At 45.5% G+C, this 26,697-nt stretch overlaps 1 protein-coding gene across 6 annotated transcripts in view; it reads left to right on the plus strand.

The window, feature by feature from the left end:
- The window catches only part of DNAJC4 (DnaJ heat shock protein family (Hsp40) member C4), a 314,429-nt gene that overhangs the window by 259,310 nt on the left and 28,422 nt on the right, over positions 1-26,697 (plus strand). The gene's annotated exons all lie outside the window — the stretch shown is intronic.

Consider the following 26,697-nt stretch of genomic DNA (forward strand, 5'->3'; position numbering starts at 1 on the left):
ATTTTCGAAAGAGAAGGGCACCCATCTTCCGACACAAATTGGGAGATGAGCGTCCTTCTCCCAGGGTCGCCCAAATCGGCATAATCGAAAGCCAGTTTTGGGTGTCCTGAACTGCTTTCCGTCATGGGGACGACCAAAGCTCACGGGGGCTTGTCGGAAGCGTAGCAAAGGCGAGACTGGGGCATGCTTAACACATGGGCGTCGTTGGCCGATAATGGAAAAAAGAAGGGTGTCCCTGACCAAACACTTGGGCGACTTTACTTGGTCCATTTTTTTTACAAGCCTCAAAAAGGTGCCTGAACTGACCAGAGGACCACCGGAGGGAATCAGGGATGACCTCCCCTTACTCACCCAGTGGTCACTAACCCCCTCCCACCCTAAAAAAAAAAATTAAATATTTTTTCCAGCCTCTATGTAATGTATTTCCAAGGAGAGGTGAGCCCTTGTACAAGATGAAGGAAATCCCTCACCGGGCTGTCGGCCAAAACCCTGAGTCCTCCCTGTGCCTCCCACCGTTCCCCAGGAGTTGAGCTCCTGAGTGCGAGTAGCCAGCTACAGAGAGAACAAAGTCCAGCACAAAGTCCACAGGGTTAGATCCGGCAGCAGATAACAGCAAAACCCAGGGCAAGGCAAAGGTAGTGCTAGGCAGTGGTCAAAAGCAGGTCCAAAGACAGGCAGAGGTCAGTACCAGGCAGCGGTCAAGAGCAGGTTCAGTAACAGGCAGTGGTCAGTACCAGGCAGCGGTCAAGAGCAGGTCCAGGAACAGGCAGCGGTCAGTACCAGGCAGCGGTCAAGAGCAGGTCCAGGAACAGGCAGAGATCAGAACCAGGCATCAGTCAGAAGTAGATCCAGAAGCACTGCAACTATCCAGTGAACTGAGTAGAAGCTGAAGCACAGATGGACTGAGGGCAGAGCCTTAAATAGAGAAGGAATTAGGCTCAACCAAGCACAGCTGAAAACAAGATGGCAGCCCCCATCAGATACACCCTATGACCAAATAAGGGCTTCCTTCCTGAAGCTGCCACACTCCAAGATGGCTGCCCTGGCTTAATAGACCCTCTTCTAAGATGGTTGCCAAAACCTGGAATAAGCCCAAATCCAAGATGGCCGTCTGATCCTCCGGTGCCCATACTTGCAAAGACAGGGAACATGACACTGTATGCCAGCTTCAGATATCATAGCCAGCTCCATGACAGCAGTATGCAGGTCCCTAGAGCAGTTTTAGTGGGTACTGCAGTGCACTTAGCAAGGCGGACCCAGGCCCATCCCCCCTACCTCTTACACTTGTGCTGGTAAATGTGAGCCCTCCAAAACCCACCGCAAACCCACTGTACCCACATGTAGGTGCCCCCCCTTCATCCCTAAGGGCTATGGTAGTGGTGTACAGTTGTGGGGAGTGGGTTTTGGGGGGGTTTGGGGGGCTCAGCACCCAAGGTAAGGGAGCTATGCACCCGGGAGCTTTTTCTGAAGTCCACTGCAGTGCCCCCCTAGGGTGTCCGGTTGGTGTCCTGGCATATGAGGGGGACCAGTGCACTATGAATGCTGGCTCCTCCCACGACCAAATGGCTTGGATTTGGTTGTTTCTGAGATGGGCGTCCTCGGTTTCCATTATCGCCAAAAACCGGGGACGACCATTTCTAAGGACGACTATCTCTAAGGTGGGCGCCCATCTTGTTTCGATAATACAGGTTTCCCCGCCCCTTTGAGGGGACGTCCTGCGAGGACGCCCTCAGGAAAACTTGGGCACCCCATTCGATTATGCCCCTCCAAATGTCCCATGTTACTTCACAGGCTTTCATCCAGCACAAGTCCAGTCTCTAATTAGGGCTAGCTCCCAGCCTAGCCCAACACATTGTCTATTCACATCAAAACAAGTACTTGCTGAATGTAATTCAAGGTGTCTCCTACCTTGCCAGTCTTCCCACACAACTCTGATACCAATGAAGCGTGAGCCACACCACTTCCCTGGTTGTCTCCTCTGGTACTACAGCTCAGCTTGCAGTGGAGTTCTCTCCTCTCTGGACCTCCCTCCTGGAAACCTCTGTACTAGGGCCTCCCTGACCTATTCAGCTTCAGGGCTTTTAGCTCCATCCTGATCGAAGCCCCGCCCCTCTGACTCAGCAACTGCCTCAGCCTCTGCAGACTAGAGCCCCCTGCTGCAAGAAGGCTGAATTGCATTATCTGTGAGGGAGTGCTCTTCATTATACTATCCACTCCCTAACAGGCCCCCATTCAATGTTACACACAAAGTGGCTTTTAATGGTTTTATATCGGTGCTATTCCAGCTGCTTCTTTTGGGTTTGCTAAGGCTGGGCATGTTGTGAAGGTGGAGGGAGGGAGTCTCAGCCTTTGGACAAAAGTGAATGTTACTGGATAGAACCAGGATCCAGATTGGGCTAGAAGAAATCATTGGGTAGTTGCAAATGAAGACTTGTGGCATGGTATGCAAACTTCCCAAACTATTATCAAGTAGACCCAATTTTAACACTTAAAAATTCATGTGACCCCAGATCATGATAAAGACAAAATAAGAGACCTCCATGCCTGTCCCTTCCCTCATCCAGTTTCTCCTCTTCCCACTTATCCAAAGCAGGAAGACAGCAGTGGTGACAGTAACAGTAGCAGCAGTCAGCACAAGGTCCTGTGTGTCAGTGTGCACATGAAGACTCCGGTAGTCTGCATGGATTTGCAGTATAACAAAAAGCCTAGCAAGGAGGAAGGGATAAGGCCTGTGAATGTTCATTATTTCACAGGCCCCATGCTGACTGCTACTTCTAGGCATAAGTAACTGTAGAGATCCAGAAGAAGAGGGAGCAGCTCTATTTTCTGTGATTCTATCCACTGATGATGTGACCTCATTAGAGGTTCTGACCCACAGTCATGAACCACTGTAGAAAGAAGAGGAAGTGGTAGACTGATATAAAATCTGTAAACTGCTAAGTTTCCCCATGCCAAGAAAGGACCAGATTTTATCTCCCATGTAGAATTCCATACAGACACTGGAAAAGCTGCTAATATTGGTCCTCTTGCTATCCTGTTTCATGCTGTCCATAAGAGGTGATGGAGACTGTCGGTCCAAAAATGGGTGATTAGTGCTTCTATGAAGAGTATTCTCTGACTTGATTCAACAAATTTGGGTCATGTGGAAAAACTGAGATGCTTGAATGAGCCAATATTAGACTGGCTGTATAGAGTGTAGTTATGCCTTGTTTTGATTATTGCAACGGTCTGCGAGCCTTACAGATAGCACAAAGTGCTGAGTTGTTTCTTGTCTCTCTAGATTTTATCATATTACTCCAGTTGTGAAGGACCTGCATTAGCCTGAATTGGTTACCAGCTGAACAAAGAATTACATTTAAGCTTTTATTATTAATGTTTAAAGTATTTAATAACTTAGGGCCCTATTTACTAAGGTGTGCTAATATTTTTAGCGCACGCTAAAAATTAGCACGTGCTAATGCTAGAGACACCCATATATTAGCGTGCCTATAGTGCGGCTTAGTAAACAGGGCACTTAGCTTCCTCTATTATCACTTCAACTTTACATATCTCTCATGTGCTTAGATCAGCCAGTAAAAAACTATATGAGGTTTCCTCCTTTAGGAAAATTAGACTTGAAGAGTATAGATCCTCAATGTTCTAAGTTATTGGTCCAAAACTTTGGAATAGTCTCCCGGTTACTCTGAGGTGTACACAACCCTGTGCACAGTATAAGCATGATCTGAGAACCCTACTGTTTCAGCAAGCATTTGATTGTTGATTTAAAAAGTAATATATGCTGGTAACTTACTCGAATTGCAAATGCCTTTGATGAAAGCAAGTTAGTAACCTGGCTGAATTGGTTTGAAGTTATTTAGAGTTTTTTTATGTGTTGCATTACACGTGTTAATTATTGATATTTTATTTGTCTGATTGATTTTGTATATTTGTGCACCGCCAAGTACTATAGGATTGTGCAGTTTATAAATATTTTAAATCAATAAACTTCAAAGTATTCTCATCAATCCTTGTATAAATAGCATTAGCATAGACAATATGAGAAATCAATAAAGCATGCAACAAAACATGCATCATCACCTCACCAAAATAATCACAAATCAAGTTGTCACGTCTTCCAAAAGCAGGAACTCGGATTGTGAGCCCTTGGGCCACTGCCGAGGAGCGGCAGTGGCAGGCAAAACCATCCCACACAGGGATAAGGCAGAACTCTGACAGGGCCAGCTAGACTTCACCTGCACTTAGCCACTGTTCCTCAGGAGTTGAGCCCCTGAGTGCAGGTGGCCGACAGGACTTACTGGACAAGGCTGGAACTGGATACTAGCAGGACACACACAGGGACTAGAGCACACAGGGAGGCTAGGCAGAAAACCAGACTAGTACTCTCAGACAGACAAGGGACAGATCTGAAAGCTGCAAGCAGCCACTGAAACAGGGAACAAACACTGGTAGACAAGAGACAGAACTGGAAGCTACCAAGCAGCCACTGAACAAGAAACACAGACAACCTAGCACTGGACAAAGACATATAAACAAGAGCAAGACTGGGAAACAATCAATACAGAACACAAAGCTATACAAAGACTAAACTAGAATCAGGCAAGAATACAGACTATAAACTGGACTAGGCAGAAGTGCAGCAAGCACCAACAAACCAGGGCCTTAGGCGATGCAAAGGCAAAGCAGAGAGTTTCAAAATGGCTAATAAGTCCAGCAGCAGCTGAGGCTCAGCTGCAGCAATCACCAGGCAACTATGGGTGCTGTGTAGGTTCAAACAAAACAAGCAAGTCTGGCAGGCCGGAAGATCTGGACTGGTCTGGGCTGAAGTCTGGAACGGGAAACAGTACACAGACAATCCAATGCAGCCAGCACACAGAGACAGAACTAACACAGGAAGAACAGACAGGAGCCAGCTCAGAAGCTGACCGCTGGCAACACGGTGAGTCTGAGAGGGGTCACGGTCGCAGACGTGACACAAGTGCAGTTGTCCGAGTACTAAAAAAAAACAAAACCCTTCTTCGTCATGTCTGAAATTTGCTCCTAGAAAGACAATTGATAATCTAGGTAAATAAATGATTCACAGACTTTAGAAAAACATCAAATAAAACAGAAGCCAGCAAATGTTGGAGCATATGACCAGAGATCCAACACACTATTGTCTTATTCTTATTCAGAACTAGTCTGTAACTATGAAGCCACCAATCAGTGGTTTCCAAACAGCCCTGCATAGAAGTGAGGTCAGGGTTATCAACTGATGCATATGTAACTAACACAGATAAACACTTATTCCAAATTTCTGAATGATTGGAACCTAGGGGGCAAGAAAAACATTAAAAAGGATGAGGGACAGTGCTGAGTCCTGAGGCACCCCACAAAATAAACACCTTGCTGCAGAAGTAGCAGAGCCATTTGACACCAAAAACAACCAGTCTTTCAAATATGAAAGAATGTATTCAAATTACATACTGTTAACAACAAGGGGGCTGATATTCAAAGCAATTTCAGTGGACAGAAGCATCTCCTGGCCGCTTAAATCACCTGTCGCAGTCCAATCACTGATATTCAGTGTCAGTAAAGCGGAGAGTGCTGCTGAATATCACCTCTGACTGGCGCAAAAAAAGGGAACCAATCAGGGGCGGTGCTAGGAGGAGCCGGGGCTTATGCAGGCACTGGAAATATTCACTTGAGGCCTGTATAAGTTAAGTGGGCAAATTTAGGACAGCTCAAAAGCTTATTTTATGCAGGTTCCGGATGAATACCGGGCAGAGACTCGTATTAAAAAAAAAATTTGTCCCCTTCTATTCCCCTCCTCCCACAAAAGCCCTCCCCCATCAGCATCCTCACTTCCCACCTCCCCGATGAGGTCTGTAGGTGCCTCTACTCCCCCCCCCCCCCCACAAAAGCACCTCCCCCCTGTCAGCATCCCCACCTCCAAAACCCTGGTCAGAATAGGAACCCCCCCCCCCCCGGACCAACCTGACCTCCCTGGTGGTCCAGTGGGGTGTTGGGGGCAGGAGCAACCCCCACTTGCTCCTGCCCCAAGTAGCATAGTGCTTTTATGGAGAACGAGAGGGGAAAACAAGGGGGATAAGAGCTTTTTTAAATGCAGATCCTGGTCCAATATTAAGCTGGGGCTCGCATAAGCTCCGGCAGTGTGCCCGCCCCAAATTATCCCCCAATATTCAGTGCCAGTGTCTGACCCTGAATACTGGGGGTTAATTTAGTCAGCGATGATCAGCATTTTAAAAAATGCTGACTGCCACTGGCTGAATTTCAAGGGGACTATGTCCAAAGGATGGTACAAGAAAAATTAAATACATCTAAGACAACAACACCACAAAAAAATCAACCATGATCTTGGGAGTTCCATACTGTCAGCACTGTCACAAAGATAGAGAATAATTGAGGTAGCACTTCCTCTGTCCCCACATCTGCAGTCCATCTCCAGCCCTATCAATACATCTGGTACAAAAAGCCAAGTAAACAAATACTATATTTCTCAAATACTTAGCTTGAATGGACAAATTACACAGACTAGTAAGGTCTCTTGGGCCTGCAGCAGATGGAAGTGCCGCTTGGACAGCCCAGTGCAAATATACCAAACTTACCAGGACAAATGAAATTATGCCTTGCAGGCAGAAAACCACTCAGGCTTAGAGCCTTCTGCAGTCTCCCTGGCCCTGCTCACCTTTTAAATAAATGGGAGACTGAAAATGAAATAACTGAAGGATTGAGCCATTATTTCTCCCTAACACATCTCTCTGCACTCAAACTATTCTTTTCAAATGGTATGAAAACAAAGCAGCTTCCTAAATGTGGACTTTTTTCATTTATTTCAGACAGGGTGAAGGGTTTTAGGCAGTTATGAAGGGGAGAGATGGATAACAGCACTTCCTGGTAAATGGGAACCTACTCTGCAGGAAAGTGATAAATTGCCACTTCCATTGAAAGCTGCTAATATTTGAAATATCTAAAGAGGGAGATTTCAAGGACAGGATTCTGTAAGCTCTCATTCACAGTCTTTAGTAGAGAGAACATGTAAAATTAACCCTTTGGTTAAATAAACCCTGCAAAAAACAATCCCCAAACCTTTAGTGTGTGTGTTTGTTCATATTGGGGCCGATATTCATACTGCAGGAGTTAGACGTTAGACCAGCTAACTCCTGTGGTCAGTGCTAAGTCTGGATATTCAATGTTGAGCTGTTTCCGGTGACTGGCATTGAATATCTGGTTTATCTTTGGCCGGTTTAAAGATAACCAGTTAAGTCAGACTTAGACGGTTATCTTTAAACCGGCCAAAGATATAACAGGTTTTCATTTGTCTGTGAAACATATCGGCCAATATAACTTGCTAGCCGCTAACTAGGAATATTCAGCAGGGGATAACTGGTTATGCCCTGCTGAATATTGGTGGATAGCTGATTAAGTTAACCAGTCAGCAGCTGTTCTGACTGGTTAAATAGCACTGAATATTGGGTGGGGGGGGGGGGGGGATTGAATTGATCTTATACTTTTATGTTTATTTTAAATATACATGTAATTATTAAGTTTTATTTTTATGATATATGTGTTGTATTTTCGTTTTTTTAGACCCCTGAAGAAGGCCTCCTTGGCCGAAACACGGACCGTGTAGGGTCTTTTGCAATAAATTTGGCTTTTTATATCTTCGAGTTTGGTCTTTTCTGGATTCTTCCGTCTTTTGTTTTTTCTCGGGATTGAATTTACAACAGTTATTTTCCTTAGCATCCCAGCCACACCGTCTGGAGCTGAAATTTTCAGTAACATCACTGGGATATAGGTGGTGTTCTGCTGGAACTTTCCAGTATTTCTCTACCTCAAGCAGATGGCCAGGATGGCGCTGATTCTAGGCCTAGCTCCCCGGTGCACAGGTCTCAGTGGTGTAACCACGGTGTGCCAGGGTACACTGGGGCCTGCATAGCAGTACTGCACCCAGGTTGGTGGTTTTGGTAGGTATCCTCAAGCCCGACCAGTTAAATACGTCCTCTGCGGAGCCCCCACAGCAGAGAAGTTGGCATGCTTCCAGCTGCTGATGCCAACACCCCCTGTACATGATCCCTGTTAATGCACATGCATAAGGGGTGCCAGCATCAGCAAGTTGCATGCTGACTTCTCCATTGTTCAGATAGCCCAAGGGGCTCCTCAGAGCATGTCTTCAGCTGGTGGGGCTTGGGGATTCCTGCCAGCCAGGCATTCATTTTTAATATGAGGGGGGAGGGGCAGGTGCAGAGAGGAAATGCATGGGCCCACCCAAAAATACACTTCTGGCCATGTTACTGACAGGTCCTTTATCCTAGCACCATGGTGAAGCCTAATGCCTCACTCAGCAGGCCCCAGCCAGTACTTACAGTTGCCTGCTGGGGGCAGTTCCATACCCCTTCCTGCTCTCCTGGGGGCAACCTGCAGCTCTAAGTACAAAACAAATTGCGGGATGTGGGCTTCCAAAAAAAAGAGAGCAAGCCCGATTTAGGACTTTGAAATAAATGAGAAAAAGTAGTCACCTTCACCTTGGGAGCCTACAGAGACTTCAAGGGTCCTGGGAAGTGTCAGGTTGTGGGCAGTCCAACCACATGTTTGGGTATGCTGGCCGGTGTACACTGCACAGCCTGTGGGAACTGACTGCTCAGCACAGCTGCTGGGTCCCTTTGCCTGGCTTGCAATGGGCTGTTGGGGGAGGCTGGTCCTGCCTCTAACCAAACTTGGGACCCATGGTCCCAATGGGCTTGGTGGGAACAGCAGCTATTTTCTCCTCAGCTCCCTCATCAGTGCTGAATGAACATAAGAACATAACACAGAGTAACCATACTGGATCAGACCAATGGTCCATCTAGCCCATTATCCTGTTTCCAACAGTGTTCAAGCCAGGTCACAAGTACCTGGCAGAAACCCAAATAATGGCAACATTCCATGCTACCAATCTCGGGGCAAGCACTAGCTTCCCCATGTCTGTCTCAGGTGCAGCAGTACCCGGAGGAAGGTGACCTTTTTGTTGGGGGGGGGGGGGGAATGGGGACTGCTCCAACTCAACCCACATCAGGTTGACGGGGGACCTTTAAAAGCCCTGCCTCCAGGCTGGATCTAGAGTATGGCACTCCTTTTTAAGGAGACCCTCACGCAGAACAATGCTGCTGTTTGGCCTTTGGGGCCCCCCCAAGGGCGAAGGGCCCTCAGGGGCCACACCCAGCTAGGTAAAGTGGCTCAGAGTGGATTTGAGCCAGGTGGACCACAAGGTGAGAACTCTGGTGGTCCTTGGGAGCCTGGATGCACCCTTCCTTCTGGAAGAAGACTCTGCATCAAACATGGGTTTGGACTATAACATCCCTAGATAAATGAGGTGTGCTCCCCAGTCATTCAGTTCTTAGGAAGGAAGAGCTCCCTAGTCTCATCACACCATTGGGGAGACATTGATGCTGTTTTCTGTCTCTGCACTGGAGCTGGATGAAGGGATCCCACCTCTGGAGGGCTTAGCAGGCCCACCAAGACCTTTTGAAGACAAAACTACTTTCCATTGCGTGTTCGTTCTGTAATTTTGAATACCCTAAATCTGTAGTATCTGTGCTTGTTTAGGTGTAGTCTTTATGAGCGACTACTCCAGCATTCCATTTTTTGCTGTATGCAGTCATAGGGATAGGGGGGTTAGGGTGGGGATGGGACTGTTTGAGGAGAGAGCAAGCAGACTGTTGTATATCATATTCAGTTACTAGTTGTATTCGGTTATATGTTGTAAGGTCTCCACCACCGGGAGACTCTTGGAAAAGTCTCCAATCCCCCAAGGGAAAAGACTCCTTCCTTTCTCTACCCACTCTCCCTCCCTCTCGAGCCTCCATTTGCCTTCATTCTCCCTCTCACCCTCATATTCCTCACACCCTCCCCCACTTAAGCGATTGCATCTCCCCGGCTCTGAAACTACAGAGCAAGGATCCGCAATCCTGGACAGAGCATCCACATTGCTCAACAACTGCCCTGGGCGATGCTCTACTGAGTAGTGGAAAGGCGTAAGGCCAGATACCATCTCATCAACTGTGCATTATTTTCATTTGGTTGAGCCGTTTCAAAGGAGCATGGTCTGTTATTAATGTGAATTCCTTTCCCTCCAAGGCATACTCGAGAATGGAATCCGCTGCCTGCTCCTTTGGGAAGTGGGGAAACTCGCTGCTAAGCTCCCCTGCATCCAAGGGGCAATAACTTTCCTTTTCAACTCGATTTAGAGCCTCCCTCCTTTCCTTTTGATCCTCCCTTTTCTGAGCCCTTTCCCTACGGGTATTCCCTGGCACCCCCATGATCTCCTCCTGGAATGGAAAGATTTGGGCTAGACCAGGATCGGTCCCGGGTTGTTACCATAGCCTCCCTCTTTCCCAAACATCCCGCAAACGGGGGGGGGGGGGGGGGGGGAATCATCTCTTGTGGCAGTCTGGGCAAAACCGCCACCAACACTCTCATTCTCCCCATGGGTCCACAATGTGCACCCTATGGAGGGCATACGTGGTGCTTGCTCCATGGAATACACTGTATGTTCACCTCTCCTTCAAAGGCCTCCTTAGGATCTTTTCTACCTGCCTAATTTTTCCCCACAAAGCCCCCAAAATCATAGATTGGTCCATTCCCAAGTCTAGTAGGGCCATTACCGGGATTCCCTCCACCACTACTTCTTGCATATACCGAGGGTTAACCCCTGGAAAAACCCGGGAGGTCCATCCCACCTTTCCCCGGACAATTACTTCTAAAATGCCCCTTCTGTCCGCACCGAAAGCAGAGCCATTCTTTGGGTCCCCCCACCCCCAGGTGACCGTGCCTTGGAAATGGGTGGGGCTGTTTCCATCTCAGGCCGGTGAGCCTTAGCACTGGGCATGGTGGACCCGGGTGTAGCTAATGCTCTAGTGCTGGTATCTCCCCTTGCTTTCCCTGTCCTTTTCCTCCCTTCCCCAATGTTTAGATTCCATATAGCACTCCAAGCCACCCATGGTCTCCTCTAAGGTCCTACACCCCCTTCTCACCACCATCACCTTTGTACTCTCAGGTAAGGCCTGCAGGAATTGCTCCATTACAATCTCCTGCAGGATAACAGCGGTAGTTCGCCGCTCTGGTTCTAGCCATTTCTTAGTGAGGTCCATCAGCTTATTGGCTATGGCCCTGGGTGACTCTTCCTGGTCCCATTGCATTCTCTTGAAGCACCTCCTATAGGTCTGGGAACTCAGCCCATACCTATCCTGGATGGCCTCTTTCAATTTCCTATAATCCGCCACATCTACCGGCGACAGGTCCCTGAAAGCCGCTAAGGCTTCCCCAGATAGGGATGGGGCCCACTGTTCCGGAGGCCACCCTGCGGCCCCAGCCACCCACTCAAAGGCACATAAAAATCGTCCACAATGTCCTTTTCGGATAACTTCCCCAGGTAAGCCAGTTCATATGTAAGGGTCCTACCGCAACTTCTCTCTCCAGGCTTCTCTCTGTTCCTCGGCACCTTTCCTTTTCTCCAATCCTCCAAGGGAAAAGACTCCTTCCTTTCTCTACCCAGTCTCCCTCCCTTTCGAGCCTCCTTTTTCTTCTATGTGCCTTCATTCTCCCTCTCACCCTCATATTCCTCATGTTCAAAAATTACAAAAAATATTTTCCATAAGAAGTAGACCGTCTGTGTTTGCCTTTCCACCAGGCACCTCTCAGGATGGTCTGAAATCCCCCAGGGAAGGAACAAGTTTTATGGACTTCAAGGTGAGTGGAAAGCTTTGATTAGGATAATGCCCAGATTAAGTATCTGTGGGCGTTTGTAAACAGCGAGAGCTGAAAGTGATAAGGGCACTGCCTGATGGAGAATAACTTGCATTATAAATGGCTTTATCCATTTAGCCTTCCTTTGCTTAGAAGGATAAACACTTTTCTGTCAAGTTTGCTACAGGCAGCCCAGCAAGCTTTGAATAATTGTGGGTTACTGCAACTCTGGACAATGCAGCAGAACCCAACTAACTCAAATCTGAAGGAGGAAAATGATAGTGAGCTGGAGACGTTTTGAACAAAGAGGCAAACAACTACAGTGGAACTCCGATGGGAATGCTGCTCAGCTGGGCTGAACTACAGAGTTTCTGAGTTCTAATCACTATTTGAACTAAGAACTGATTTGTCTCTGATTTTGGCAACATTGCTGCACTTGCTTAATTTGTAAGTATATAAGTATTGCCATACTGGGACAGACTGAAGGTCCATCAACATACATATACGTAGTAGATGACGGCAGAAAAAGACCTGCACGGTCCATCCAGTCTGCCCAACAAGACAAACATATGTGCTAGTTTTTGTGTAGATCTTACTTTGATTTGTAACTGTCATTTTTAGGGCACAGACCGTACAAGTCTGCCCAGCACTATCCCCAGGCCCAGCTTCCTATTCTAACAGTGGACAATCCAGGTCACATGTACCCTGGCAAGATCCCAAAAAGTACAATACATTTTATGCTGCTTATCCTAGAAATAAGCAGTGGATTTCCCCAAGTCCATTTTAATAGTGGTCTATGGCCTTTTCTTTTAGAGATGTTTAAATTTATAGTCATGGTCTTATTTGATAAGGACAGCATGTTTTTGCCTAAGAATCTACAATGAAGAATATTGCTGATTGTTAGGATTTTTGAATATCTTGGGGTGATGATGATAAAGGCTTGGAGGGATTGGATTGGCAGGGAGGCAGTCACTTCAGAGTGTGGGAGCATATCCTGGGCTTTAGGAGAGGGGATGGAGTTGAGGGAGGGGGATGGAATCGTGATTTATGCTTGCAGTGGGGGAGTGTGGCATGTCAGGGTGGTGGGGAAGGGAAGGAGAGTATGTAATGAAACTACACTATGATACTTGGATATGAGAGTGGAGCTGTCAAAAAAGCTAGGGCTTTGGGTATTCTCAGATGTTCATATATAATGGGATTGGTATTATGATCCTGTCTGTGTTGCAACTTAAGTGGCGAAAATGTAAAGACAATGTTAGTCCTTAATTTGGTAGTATTAATGTTAGAGGCTTGAACTCTCCAAGGAAAAGGCAAAGAAGCATTGGTCCTGATAGTCAGCCAGTGGCGGGCTCTTCGTTTTTGTTTTTTTAACTTTACCCGCCTCCATCGCCGGAATCCAAGCATCACTAAAAGTGCTCCTCCTCTCCCGAGTCTCCCCGACGTCTCTAGCAGAACGCAGCAGAACTGGAGCTCTTCCTGATTCGTTCATTCTCAGTGTCCCGCCCTCGAGGGCGGGACACTGAGAATGAACGAATCAGGAAGAGCTCCAGTTCTGCTAAAGACGTCGGGGGGACTCGGGAGAGGAGGAGCGCTTTCAGTGACGCTCGGATTCCGGCGAGGCGGCGACGGAGGGTAAAGTTAAAAGGAAAATAAAGATCCTTGCGGCGGGAAGAGGTTGACTGAGGCGCGCCGCGCGGGGCCCCCCCTAAGCGCGGGGCCCTATGCGGCCGCTCGGTCGCCTCGGCTTAAGACCGGCCCTGGCTACAGGTGAGCAACTTTGTGTTCCTTGAGGCCTGTTAGACCAGTCCAACATGCATCAGAAAGGCTAATTGGTTTCCCATTCTGTTCCCTCCAGCAGTTGTTGGGAACGCACAGATTCTATGGTGAAAGCCCAAGAACATTGTCTGTCAACCTTGTAGCCATGAGTTTTCAATTAATGACATTTTATTTATTTAGATCATTTATACCCCGCTTTTTGCCATGTAAAGCAGCCCCAAAGCGGCTTACAACGAACTACATGTTAACTATGTGTTTAAGTTCTTTCAAATCTGCATTGGTAATAGTATTTTGGTGAGTTCCAAGGCTGCATCACACCTTTTACTAGTGATTACGTGTTTGGGGAATACAACCCACTCGTCTGGACTGTTCTAACAGGACTCAAGATAAGGAAATCAGCAGTTAAGAATAAATTTCACCTCATTGCACAGATTACGATAGACCTCTAAGGCTACACCTTGCGCTTAAGTCTTTTTCCTATACTGTCTCTTAACAAACCCCAGTAAGTGCATTCTGCAGCACTGATAGAACCCCCCCCCACCCCCCTCCCACAAAGTCACTTTAGAAGATGCTAGCATCTTTTACAAGTTTAAAAAGCTCTACAACATCTTTCATTGAATGGATGCCAATTTTGCCTGCAGTGTTTTAATGGAAGATATTTCAGTAGGGCACCCAACTAGCAATTTACATGTGTACTTTATAGCCTGCACAAGTCATGTTGATTCTCAGACACAATGTACTTGCATATATTGTCTTTGAAAGTCTACTAAGAGTACAAATGTACTCTTACAGAGTGGTAAACAGTGGTACAAATATTAGCAGCATGCCTGTTAATATGCTGATATTTTTTTAAATGACAATGTGTGCACATAGCTTGCAATTGCACTTCTAGAAAGCCTCTTTTCTAAGTAGCCAAAAGAATGCATGTTGCATAAGTATTCAAATACTTTCTGCCGGCGAAATATCCAGCTAATCAGATATGGCTCACTTAAGTGGGCTAACTCTATTTTTAACCATATAAAAGGTGTGCAAGCCTTTGAAGTCACACCCTCCTTTGAGAAATTTCTTCCTAAAATGCATTCTTTCTTATTGATCAATTGGATTTATACTCCTTTTGTTTGAGCAAATAGCCAAATCATCCAAGTTGAGAACTTAGTTCTATGTGACTTACATTAAATAACACAGATATATAATACAGGTTAAGAATGCATGATAGGGTAGTGAGCAATAGAGTTGTGGTTGCAAGAATAGGGGGGAGATCTAGTGGAGGGTAGACTGCTCCTTGATAATAGGCATGAAACCTATAGGAAGTAAAAAGGTCCAGGGTGGGAGAGGGTCAAGTACATGATCAAGCTTTGATTATCAGGTATGCCTTTCAACTCTGTTCTAAGACACATCTATCAATAGAAATTTCTTGTATAAAAATGTTTTCAGTTTTTCTTCTCTCTTAAAAGGTCATGAGCTCTTTGCCATTCAATACCTGATCTAATACCATGTGTTTTGTCTTTGCCAATAAGAACTATTAATGTTAGCCCTCTCTGGTCAGATACAAGAATTTCTGGGGCGATTCAGACACTACCAAACAAAACAGCCTCATCAGGGTCCTTTCCTAATGGGGGTTGGTGTGAGGGAGGATGAGTACATTTTTCAAGGCCCTACAGCTTGTAGGAAAAAGAATCTTCCTGTGAAGTCCTTGCAAAACAGTGTCATATCATACACCAGTCTGGGGTTCTTCCAAAAGAAAAATAGTCTCCATATCATCCAGCTAGACCAATCCAGACCAGTGGGCCCAACAGATGGTGTAGATTGGTTGTGGTTGGTGTAGTAGGTCCCTAGGCCTGCTTACCCCTTGGTTGAGACCTTGGGCCTTTAGCTCACGGGCTATAGTTTGGTTTGGCCCCTGTTATTGGGCCCATGGTGCCCTTGCCAGCAGAGAGTGTATGTGCAATGTCATCCCCCTCTCCAGTGCTTCCCTGCATCTTTGGGGAGGGGGAAGAAATTGGCCTAATTAGATCCTCAAATTTAAGCTATTTAATAAACACTGAATAGAAAGGAGAAAATGAACCTTCATGGCCTATGTGAAGCAGGCTTTATCAGAGGTTCACGCCTCATCCTTCTCCTCCCCCCCCCCCCACCCCTGTTAAGATACTTGTGTTCAGGGGCCCTGAGCCTAATGTTAAGAGTTGTCACCCTCAGAAGGGAACTTAAGGTGGACTGGGACCTCCTACTGTCCACATCTCTGGTGAGAGACCCTTGTGGCTTTATGTAGAATGATGAGCTGGGTTTTCCCTTGTAGCTGGAGTCCCCAGTACCATGGGATTGTTCCTGATTGAAGAGAAGTCCCCAGTGGTCCAGTTGTTCTGCTGAGAGTGCTGGGGCAGCTGATTGGTTCTGTAACCAAGGTTTTCCACATTTCATTGGTCTCCCAGAGGCCTTTCTTGGACAGTGATCCCATTCTGGAGGGCTTCATAGGTTTCCTAAAGCTTTTCCTTTGTCTAGGTCCTTGTCACAGGGTGTTGGCTAAATTGGAGGCCACAGAGGGCATTCTTAAGGATCTGAGGCTTTTTGCACAGGCTATACCCTTGCCATAGGAGGATCTTGGGAGGTTGCTGTGGCCTCTCAGGGTGAAAGACCTTGTCATAATAGTGACCCAGAAGATCATAATTCCAATGGAGGGGGGCTCTGCACTGAAGGATGCTCATGACAGTAAAATGGAACCAGTCCTCAAGCAGGCCTTCATCTCCTCGGCTCTTGGAGTTCAGTCCTCAAAATGTGCAGGCTAAATAGCATGTGCCCTGCTGCACTGGATACAACAGATCCCAGAGTCTCTAGAGGTGATGCGCTTGGAGTCAGGGGCTGTTTCCTGGCAGATTCTCTCCATGACTTTGTATTGATTTTCTTCTGTTCAGTGGTCTCGGTAATGGTTGTATTTAGATGGCTGTGGCTGAGGCACTAGGTGACAGATGTAGAATCCAAAGGGACTTTGAGACACTGGTGAAAACCTGAAGAGGCCAGGCCCCAGCATCTTCCTACTACTACTACTACTTAACATTTCTAAACCGCTACTAGGGTTACGCAGCGCTGTACAATTTAACTTAAAAGGACAGGCCCTGCTCAAAGAGCTTACTTCCTGAGAAGTACCTGTGGATACCTCCCCGCTGTTTGGGGGTGGGGTGGTTTAAGGTCTCAGGATGGAGGTTGTTTCTGCTGGGGCAAGTGGTCTCTCTAAGCCTTCTCTGGGTCTTAAGGCTGAAAAGAAATGACCCTTTAAAGGAGCCCAGAGGGTTAGAGATTCTGGAGCCTTGTCCATTACAGACCCTGCCATGGAGTCCCAGTGAGAGTCAGCCGGGCTCCTTCGTGATGCTAGTGGGCGACAGGTTCTCACTGATCCACTGTGAGTTGGTCTGCATCACCTCTCACCAACGGATGCTAGAGGTGGTGCACCAGGGCTATGCCCTGGAGTTTGTTGAACCTTTATGGTGTCTTCCCTGTAGTGCCCTCTTTAAAAGGCAGGTGGTAGACATTACACTTCAGCAGCTGCTATAGCTGGGAGCAGAGGAGCTGCTCCTCCTCTGGAGGACAGCCAAGATTGTTACTCCATTTATTTCATGATGCCCTAAAAGGGTGGCTCCTATAGGCCCAATTTGGATCTCAAGGGGGTCAGTGCCTCTCTCCAGGTTCCACATTTCCACCTGGAGACTTTGTAGTCTTTGATAATATCTGTCTGACCAAGGAAGTTTTTATCCTCCTGGATCTGGTGGAGGCTTACTTACATATTGCGATTCAGGAGCTCCACAAACATTTCCTCTGCTTTTGCATCTTGGGCAGATATTACCATTTCAGAGCTCTTCTGTTTGACCTGGTGACAGCCTCCTGGACCTTTTCCAAAGTTATGGCACATCTCTTTATATAGGGAATCAGAGTACATCCATATCTGGACAACTGATTAATAAAGGCTGATTTGAAGTTGGATTAAAGGGTAGGAATGGCAGCGGTAATTCACCTGCTTGATCACCTGGGCTGGGTTGTTGATTATACCAATAGTCATTGACTCCCTTGCAGGAGTTAGAGTACTTCAGCATCCACTTTGACACCAAGCGAGGAAGGGTCTTTCTTCCCATGGAATGCATGCTCAAACTGCAGTCTCAGAAACGAGCCTTGTGTGTACATGAGACCTCTCAGGCCTGGCATTACTTGCAGCTCCTTGGCTCCATGGTAGTAATGTTGGAAGAAGTGCCTGGGTGAGGGCTCATTGGTCACAGAACTTTGAGGTATGCTTTCCCCCTCCAGGGACTCTGCAAAAGAGTATGGTTTAGTGGGACAATCCCTGCTTCAGGAAGTTCCTCTGACTGATGCGAGCCTCCAGGAGTAGGGAGCCCACTGCCGGGTTGGGTCACACAAGGTCAGCAGTCTCGGATGGAGTCAGCCTGGCCCATCAGTCATTTGGAGATGGAAGTCATCCATTTGGGACTGCAGGAATGTCTCCCCCTTCTGTGGGGGGGGGGGGGGGGAAGGAACTCCAGGTAATATCCTACATACCATGGCTATGGCTTACATCAACAAGCAGGGGGGCACCCGGAATGCAGCAGAGGTCCTGGAAGATGGATAGATTTGATCTTGGTCTAAGGCCCATCTCCTGGTGATCTTGGCATTGTGTATCAGAGGGTTGTAGAATGTGTAGGTGGATTTCTCAGCCAGATCACTCTGGATCTAGGGGGATGAGAGCTGAGATCCTTTACTTTCTAGCTTCTGGTGGACAGCTGGCATCTGCTGTTCTTCAGCTTAATGGTGATGTATCAGAATTTCAAGTGTATCTGGTTCTTCAGCTGCAGGAAACAATTCAGTTCAGAAGGATTGATGACCTTGTACAGCCCTGGCCATGGCAGGAGCAACTCTATCTATGGTCCCCATCAGAATCCTTTGGGGAGTAGCTAGCCATCCCTTCCTGGTCATTCTAATAGCCTTGGACTGGCCCTGTTATCCATTGTATAGAGATCTCGTGTGCCTCCTGACATGTCCTCCTCTCCCCTGTTGAGAGGTCAAGGGCTCCTGAGACAAGGTCTGGTGGTCATGGAGAACCCCCAATCCCTTTTGGCTTACAGCCTGGCCCTTGAGAGGCAGCACTTGAAAAACAAGGGCTATTTGGCTGTATTTGTCTGTACCCTGCATAGAGCCATAGTCATTCTGCTTCCCTGGTCTGTGTCTAAGTCTGGCAGGAGTTTGAGCACTAGGATGCAGAACAGGGGATTTCTCTCTGGTGGGCACAAATTCCAGAGATTATGGAAGTTTGCAAAATGGTATCCAGTTCTATGAAAGTTCAAGACATGTTTTTGAGGCAAGGTACAAGGGAGCTCCCTGGCAATTAGGGAGATATCAGGAGATTTTTTGCACAGGGTAAAACAGATCAGATCTTCATTGCAACATATACTTCTACAGTGGGACCTTAACCTAGTCCTCAGTGTCCTCTCAGAGCCACTGTGCCGTTGAGGGGAGCTTTGGTGAAGGACTTTATCCCAAAAAGGTGTTTCTGGTGGCTATTTGCTCATACAAAAGGGTATCTGAGTTGCAGGCCTTGTCTTGCAAGGACTCCTACTTTTCCTTTTCAGATGATGCACACAGTCCCTTCATTCCTGCGAAAGTGGTCTCCTTTTTCCATATGAACCAGGTGGTGGTTCTCCCTGCCTTTTCAGAGTGTAGGCAGTCAGAATCCTCACAGAAACTCCATAAATGGATATCTGTAGGATTTTAATTCAGTACATTTGGAGATCACCAGTCCTTTCCACTTGTCAGATAGGGCTTTTGTACTGTTTTAGAGTCTGCATAGAGGGTATGTCACCTCAAAATCTTCGATAGTACATTGGATTAAAGCAGCTGTTGAGGCAGCATACATCATTCACCAGAAGATAGTTTCAGTGAGCCTAAAGGCCCATTCCACCCAGGCTCAGGCAGCCTCTTGGGCAGAGGCCCAGAGCCTTAGCATCAGAGGACATCTGCAAAGCGTCAACATGATCAACAGTCTTATGCTGCTTCACATTCTTTGTGAAGCAGCATAAGACTGATATTCTGGCCAGGGATGATGCAGCCTTTGTAGAGCAGTGATCCAGGGAGCCTTGTCTTCCCCCATCCAGTAAGGTATTGTTTTGGTACAGTCCATTGGTCTGGACTGGTCTAGCAGGATGGTGAAAATTTTTCATACTTGTTAATTTATTTTTCTTGAGTCTTCCTAGACCAGTCCAGGGCACGCCCTGGAAGACCACGGTGCAATAGGTCTGTGCTGTGCCTGCTCTTTCCTTGGATCTATATATAGTTCATTTAGAACTGGAATTCTATGAATGATGCCTCGATGGGGTTTAAAGTGGTGTGTGGCATGGTGGACCTAATTCTGCTTTGGCAGTGGCATACCAGAGAGCCTGCACTAACACTTATACCACTGATGTCAGTGATGTCACTGGAATAGTTCAGTATCTCCATTTGCCGGTAGGATGATTCAACCCGTTGGTCTGGAGTCTGGACTGGTCTAACAGGACTCAAAGAAAGGAAATTAAGAGGTATAAATACATTTTACCTTACTAGGGCACTTGATGCAGGCAAGTGATTTGGCACACAGTACATTTTCGTTTTGTGCAATCAATATAGAAACTCAAAAGTCAACACGGTCCAAAAAACCATAGGTATTGCAATCTGCACACACTAGGGTTTCTTCACCAATCATTCCCTAGCAAAGAAACCCACCCTCAACTTTCACTTGATGTATATCAGCCCTTTTAGGTAGAAAAACAACTCCTGAAGAAAGACAGGGAGTGGAGGAGTAGCCGAATGATTAAAGCAGCAAGCTTGGAACCAGAAAGGCCCAAGTTCAATCCCATAGCAACCCTTTCTTCTAGCCTTCAGCATGTCACCTAATGCCTTTGGAAAGGCAATGGCAAACCACTTCTGTATCTTGCCAAGAAAACCACAAGGAAGGTCTATTACTGTGTGGTCACAAGGAGTCAAATCTGACTTGAGGACACATCTGGATCTGGCAGATGAACTTCTGCTGAATCTCTTCCAGAGAGCAGCTGTATAGAATTTTCTCCTGTTTACTTTAAGCAGAAACTCCACTTTTGGGGCTTATTTTATATTATGTATGTATGTACTGGGATTTATTAACTGCCTTTTTAAAGAGACTCACCAAAGATGGTGTACAGCAGGTACATTTAACATAAAACTTACAATTTTGTTAACTACATAACAATAGTAAAATGACCAATATAAAAATAAATGCAATCAATGAGGTAGACACAGAAATGGCAAATTGAACCTAGTAAAAGGACTAACAGGATACAGTATCAGAAATATACACATTTAACAGCACTGTAGAACAATCATATAATAGAAATATGATAAATGCCAATGCAATACAAATGATACTGTAATAGGCAACATGAAAGAACATTCAAATAACATAGATATGATACAGATGGTCTTTGTACAGTACAATGAAACATTGTATAGTATGTAACCAAGGGGGCAAGTGCAGATATATAGACGGGGACAAGATGGGTAATACAAAGCCATTTGGGATAAATAAATGGGTCATTAAACTGAAGGCAAATTGTATGTTACAGTTGAATAAACTATAAGGACTTGGTCTAAATTACAGAGTGTTCAACAAGCTAGTCCAGGTGTGGAGTGAGTAGACAAGTCAGTGACTACATATAACAGAAATCTCTGATAGAATATCCATGGGCATGAACATCTTAACCTCCTGGGCCAACGCCTTTAGGATGAAACTGAACAAAGAAAAAACACAATGCCTAATCCTTTCATCTCAGCACTCCACAATCCCCCCATCTAATCTCACCACCTCCGGCACTCCCCGGAAATCCCCATTTCTGAAAACCTGAAAATCCTTGGAGTGACACTAGACAGCCACCTCTCCCTCGAAAATCACGCCACATCCACCACAAAGAAAATGTTCACAATGATGTGGATACTGAAACGCGTAAAACCATATCTACCTCAGAAAACATTCCAGAATTTAGTGCAATCCATGGTACTTACCCATGCTGATTACTGCAACAGTACTTTCTTAGGCTGCAAAGCCCACATCCTGAAAAAACTTCAGACTGCCCAGAATACGGCAGCGAGACTCATCTTTGGCAAATCACGTTTTGAGAGTGCAACTCCTCTCCGTGCAAGACTACACTGGCTCCCAATCAAAGAACATATCAACTTCAAAGCCCAGACTTTAATCCACAAGATAATACACGGAGAATCTCCAGACTATATGATAAATCTGATTGACCTCCCAGTAAGAAACATGTCTGTATCCTCGCGAAAGTACCTCAACCTGCACTACCCCAACTGTAAAGGTCTCAAGTACAAAACTTATTAGGGATCCAATTTCTCCTTCCTGGGCAGCTAACTCTGGAACGCACTCCCTAGACCTATCCAAGCAATCCATGACCACCTACCATTCAGGAAAGCACTAAAAACCCATTTATTCAAGCAAGCCTACCCATGAGTGGGAAATGCGCGGGGTACAAATGCAAAAAAAAAAAAAAAGGACCCAGATTAATCTACCTTACATATACCGAAGAGAAAACGACATTGACCCAGACTCTATCTCCCACCTTACCTTCCTCTCTATCACCTATCTCTACCTACCCATCCATCCTATTACTACCCATCATTACTATGTTATACTTAATTACATAACAAAATTCTGTGTTACTTATTACTATGTAAGCCGCATTGAGCCTGCTTTTAGTGGGAAAGTGCAGGATACAAATGTAATAAATAAATAAATATATTAAAGGCTTGGGAGAAGAGCCATGTATAGAGGTAGTCTTGAGTTAAATGTAGTGAATGACATGGGAGCAGGTAAACTGCAGTAAAACTGTGAGAATGGTGAAAATCTTCCGCGTTTTACTGTGGATGCAAACAGCAATTATTTCCCCACCCCGCGGGAGTAGTAATACCCCCTGCAACCATGGTAAAACGGACGCCTACCTTTTACCATCTGTTCTGCTCTGCTCATAGCTCCTCCCTGCATGCAGTGTAGTATGCAGGCAAGCACGCTACACACACAGTCCTTCCAAAACTCTGAGTCCTCCCTGAGCGGTACACCGGCACGTCACTAGTCCCCTCCCTGCCCACTACATATGACATCACTAGAAGACTCTGATTGGCCTCTCTTCATTTTTCATTTTGCCACCAGGTCCTCCACACGGTTAAATAGTGGTTTACTCAGTGTGGTGGTAGTGGTGTCAAGGAGAGAAAGAGTAGCGACTGGCAGGAGGAGGACTTAGCTAGGAACTATCGTGCGTGAGCCCAGGAGGAACGGTACACCTTTGGACATTTTGTGAAGAATACCAGTCCTGCCCCCCCGCCCCCAGCATTCCGACTCATGCAGCATATGGATGTAGAGTACTAATAATTAGTTAATTTGGAGGGTCTGGTAGGGACTAGGGACTCCCTGTATTCGTGCAGATATGTTTTCAGCTAGTAAAGGGCCACCAAAGCAGACATCATGTTTTCAGAATCAGGTGCTCAACAATCAGACTTGCTATTTACAATTTTTTAAAAATCATTAATTAGGTTGCGTCCTGGGAGCATTTAACATCTTCGTTTCCTGTGCCTACATCAAAAAAAAAGATGGCATGTGGGAACTTGCACCTTTTATTCTGTGGAATGCAGTAGTATATTATAAAACTGCACTTGCCTTTTTTTATTACTACTGTTTCACAGAGAGATAATGAGGGAAGGACTTACCCGATGCTGAAGTTCAGAGTCAGTCTAAATATGACAATGTCCAGTTCAGCGCACCAGTAGCCGCCAAGTTCATACAAACTTAATTATGTTCAGTGGAAAATGTATCTGTTGCTGGCTCAGGCTGTTTGCTGTGTGAATGAATATTCCATCACTATTTTATTATTGCTTGCTACCAGTATTACATCAAGGGCATTTCTTTAAACTTTGTTTTAATTCATTTATCCAGACCTTACATGCACATAGTTTTGCTTTTTTAAACCCAAAGGTGAATCCTAAGGGTGGTTGAACAATTAGGTATAAACTGTGTTGTTTCTGACTTTGCTTGTTTTGGACTGCTTTGGGTCATACTGATGTGTATATTTGCTGTCTAGAATTTTAGAAGATGGAAATGTGAAAATAAAAATTAAATTTTGGATGTACTCTGAGTCTGTACTGTAGAAGTTGGTCTGTTTACTTTTGCAATGTGTGTATGGATGCCTGTCCTGGTGTGTGCATTATGCATGTATACATATGGCTATGATTTCTGAACATATGATGCAGCTGTATAATCTGCTTTTGGCGCGTTTATGTGAGCATACAGCTCACTGTTTGATGATATCGTGTGTCCAGAGTACCTATCAGTTTAAGCAGAGCTGCAAGGGAGCACTTTAATATTCAATCTATAAGTGGTGTTTACAAGCACAAGATGCTGACATTTTGTAAGGGACAGTTTTAACGAACAGTTGCTCCATTGTTAGTTAAACTGTATTATTCATTATCGTATATTACAGTTATCCAAATTATGACTCAGTATATTTTCCAACGTTAATATTTGGGATACCATCATAATCTTTTGGAAAAGTCGGCATTACTTCCATTACATCAATTCATGTTTATATGAAAGGTATCTCCTTTTTTAGATCTTTTGAACGGAAATTACTCACACTCATTAATATTGACCACTATTCACTATTTGGGGGATGCCAGTGGATTTCATTTATGTTGATTTGATCATTCTACTTGATGTTTAGTGAATTTTAGAATGGGATGGAAGGAAAGAATGCATGCCACAGTGGGCTCATGAATTTTGTCAGAACACATTCCTCTGAAGACACCATCCAGTAAGGAGTGTCTAAGATACTACACATGTCTAGTTCTGACTTCATCACTCAGTGTCAGTAGGGGATACTGAAATCACTAGAAACATAGAAACATGACGGCAGATAAAGACCATATGACCCATCCAGTCTGCCCATCCTCTGTAACCCCTAATTCTTCCTGTTCCTAAGCGATCCCACATGCTTATCCAATGCCTTTTTAAATTCTGCAACAGTCCTCGACTCCACCACCTCCACCGGGAGGCCATTCCATGCCTCCACCACCCTTTCTGTGAAATAATACTTCCTTAGGTTACTCCTAAGCCTATTCCCTCTTAACTTTGTCATATGCCCCCTCATTCCAGAGCTCTCCTTCATTTGAAAAAGGCTCTCTTCCTGTACATAAATGCCCTTGAGATATTTAAACGTTTCTATCATGTCTCCTCTCTCCTTCCTCTCTTCCAGCGTATACATGTTGAGGTTCATAAGCCTGTCCCTATAATTTTTGCATTCAAGACCGCTTACTAATTTCGTAGCCGCCCTCTGGACCGACTCCATCCTGTTTAGTAAAGGACACTTTTGTGGCACCCCTACGAAAGCAAAAATTGTTAGGGCTAATATTTTAAATGATTTAACCAATTAAATCAAGCTGGCTGGATGATTTGTGAATTTTCAGCGGCACATAACTAGACAGTGTGCTGAAAATCCAGGGAGACCACCATGGCACTATCTGGTTAGTACCAAGGCAATCTAAGGCGGAGCCAGGATTTATTCAGTTAGCGGTGATCTTCAGATTGCTAATAGGATAAGAACCCGGATAAAATTAGCACAGCAAAAAGGGTGTGTTAACTTTATCTAGCCAGTTATCCAGGCACCAGTCTGAATATCAACCAGCACCCAGAAGACTTCGGTGGCTGGCCAAAATCCGGCTATTAAATGCTGGTGCCCAGGTTAGACCCAGCATTGAATATCCAGGTCACATGGCTGCTGTGAGCTGAATATCAGCTCAGTTAATTTTTAAATTAGATTGTACCCTAAGACATGTGAATAGTGTATTTTCATTTAATTTTCAGTGAATTGCCTAATTTCTGAAAGGGTCCACAAGTTGATATTATTATTAACTTTTCTTAACAATTTTTATAGGACCCGACACCCAGTCATAATAGCCCCGACAAAACAACCTTATAACAAAATAACCCTTGACATTTCACACCCTTACAAAATAGCCCCTCCCACAAAACAACCCTTGACAAAATAGCTCCCTTAACAAAATAGCCCCCTCAGAAAAAATAACATCACAATTATATTGGGGTTTTTTTTGTTTGGAGCTTTTTTGTCGGGGCTATTTTGACCAGGTACCATAGGAACCATCCCTGACAATTACACAGGGAAAAGACTAGTTTCCTTCCACTTCCAGCCAAGGAGGATTGCTCTTTTCCTTCCATATGTGTAGCCACCAGCCATTTTGTATGTCAAATCCCATCCCCTTTCACCTTGTCACAAGATAAATAAATTGTGATACAAAAGAGAGAATGTGAATTGGAAATCATTCAAGCAGCATATACCATCAAAGAAGGAATCACCAAATCATGTCTGAAGCAGCTTCTGTCACTTTGTTAGGAGAACAGAGAATCTTGGGAGACTGAGACACATGCTAGGAGTGGAACTAGAACAGAGTTGCCATATTTTGGGGGGCTCTGACCTCTGTCTTTGGAGAGGGGCACTGCACCATTATGTTTTGTGCAGCAGTTTCCCCGGGCACTGACACACAAGTATAGGAATCCAGGCATAGTGGGATTCTGAGCATCATATACCTGACCTAGAAGCCACAGCTGAAGCTTCCAAATCTCAGTTCTGGGAGCTACATTTTCCATATAATAAAGTTGCTGCTTCCAGTGAGTTGTTTTCTGATGAACAATGTGGGGGAAAAGGGTGATGAGGTGTGGGGATGGTTGGATTCCTGTCTAGATTCCTGGAGTGGAGGAGTGGCCTAGTGGTTAGGGTGGTGGACTTTGGTCCTGGGGAACTGAGGAACTGAGTTCGATTCCCACTTCAGGCACAGGCAGCTCCTTGTGACTCTGGGCAAGTCACTTAACCCTCCATTGCCCCATGTAAGCCGCATTGAGCCTGCCATGAGTGGGAAAGCGCGGGGTACAAATGTAACAAAAAAAAATCCCCTATCCTCTAGTAATTTGACCACAGTTGGATTTAAGATGTTTGTATCCATAGGTAGGATTGGGGAGCAGTAGGGTGGTGAGATTTATCTTCCAAATAAAGATCATGATCCTAAAGCAAGCAGAATTGGGCTCCTGTTAGGTGCTTTCAAAATCTGGACCTGTAGCAAGATGCCTATGTTGCCTATGCCTAA

Source organism: Microcaecilia unicolor, chromosome 11 (genome assembly GCF_901765095.1).
Source record: "Microcaecilia unicolor chromosome 11, aMicUni1.1, whole genome shotgun sequence".
NCBI lineage: Eukaryota > Metazoa > Chordata > Amphibia > Gymnophiona > Siphonopidae > Microcaecilia > Microcaecilia unicolor.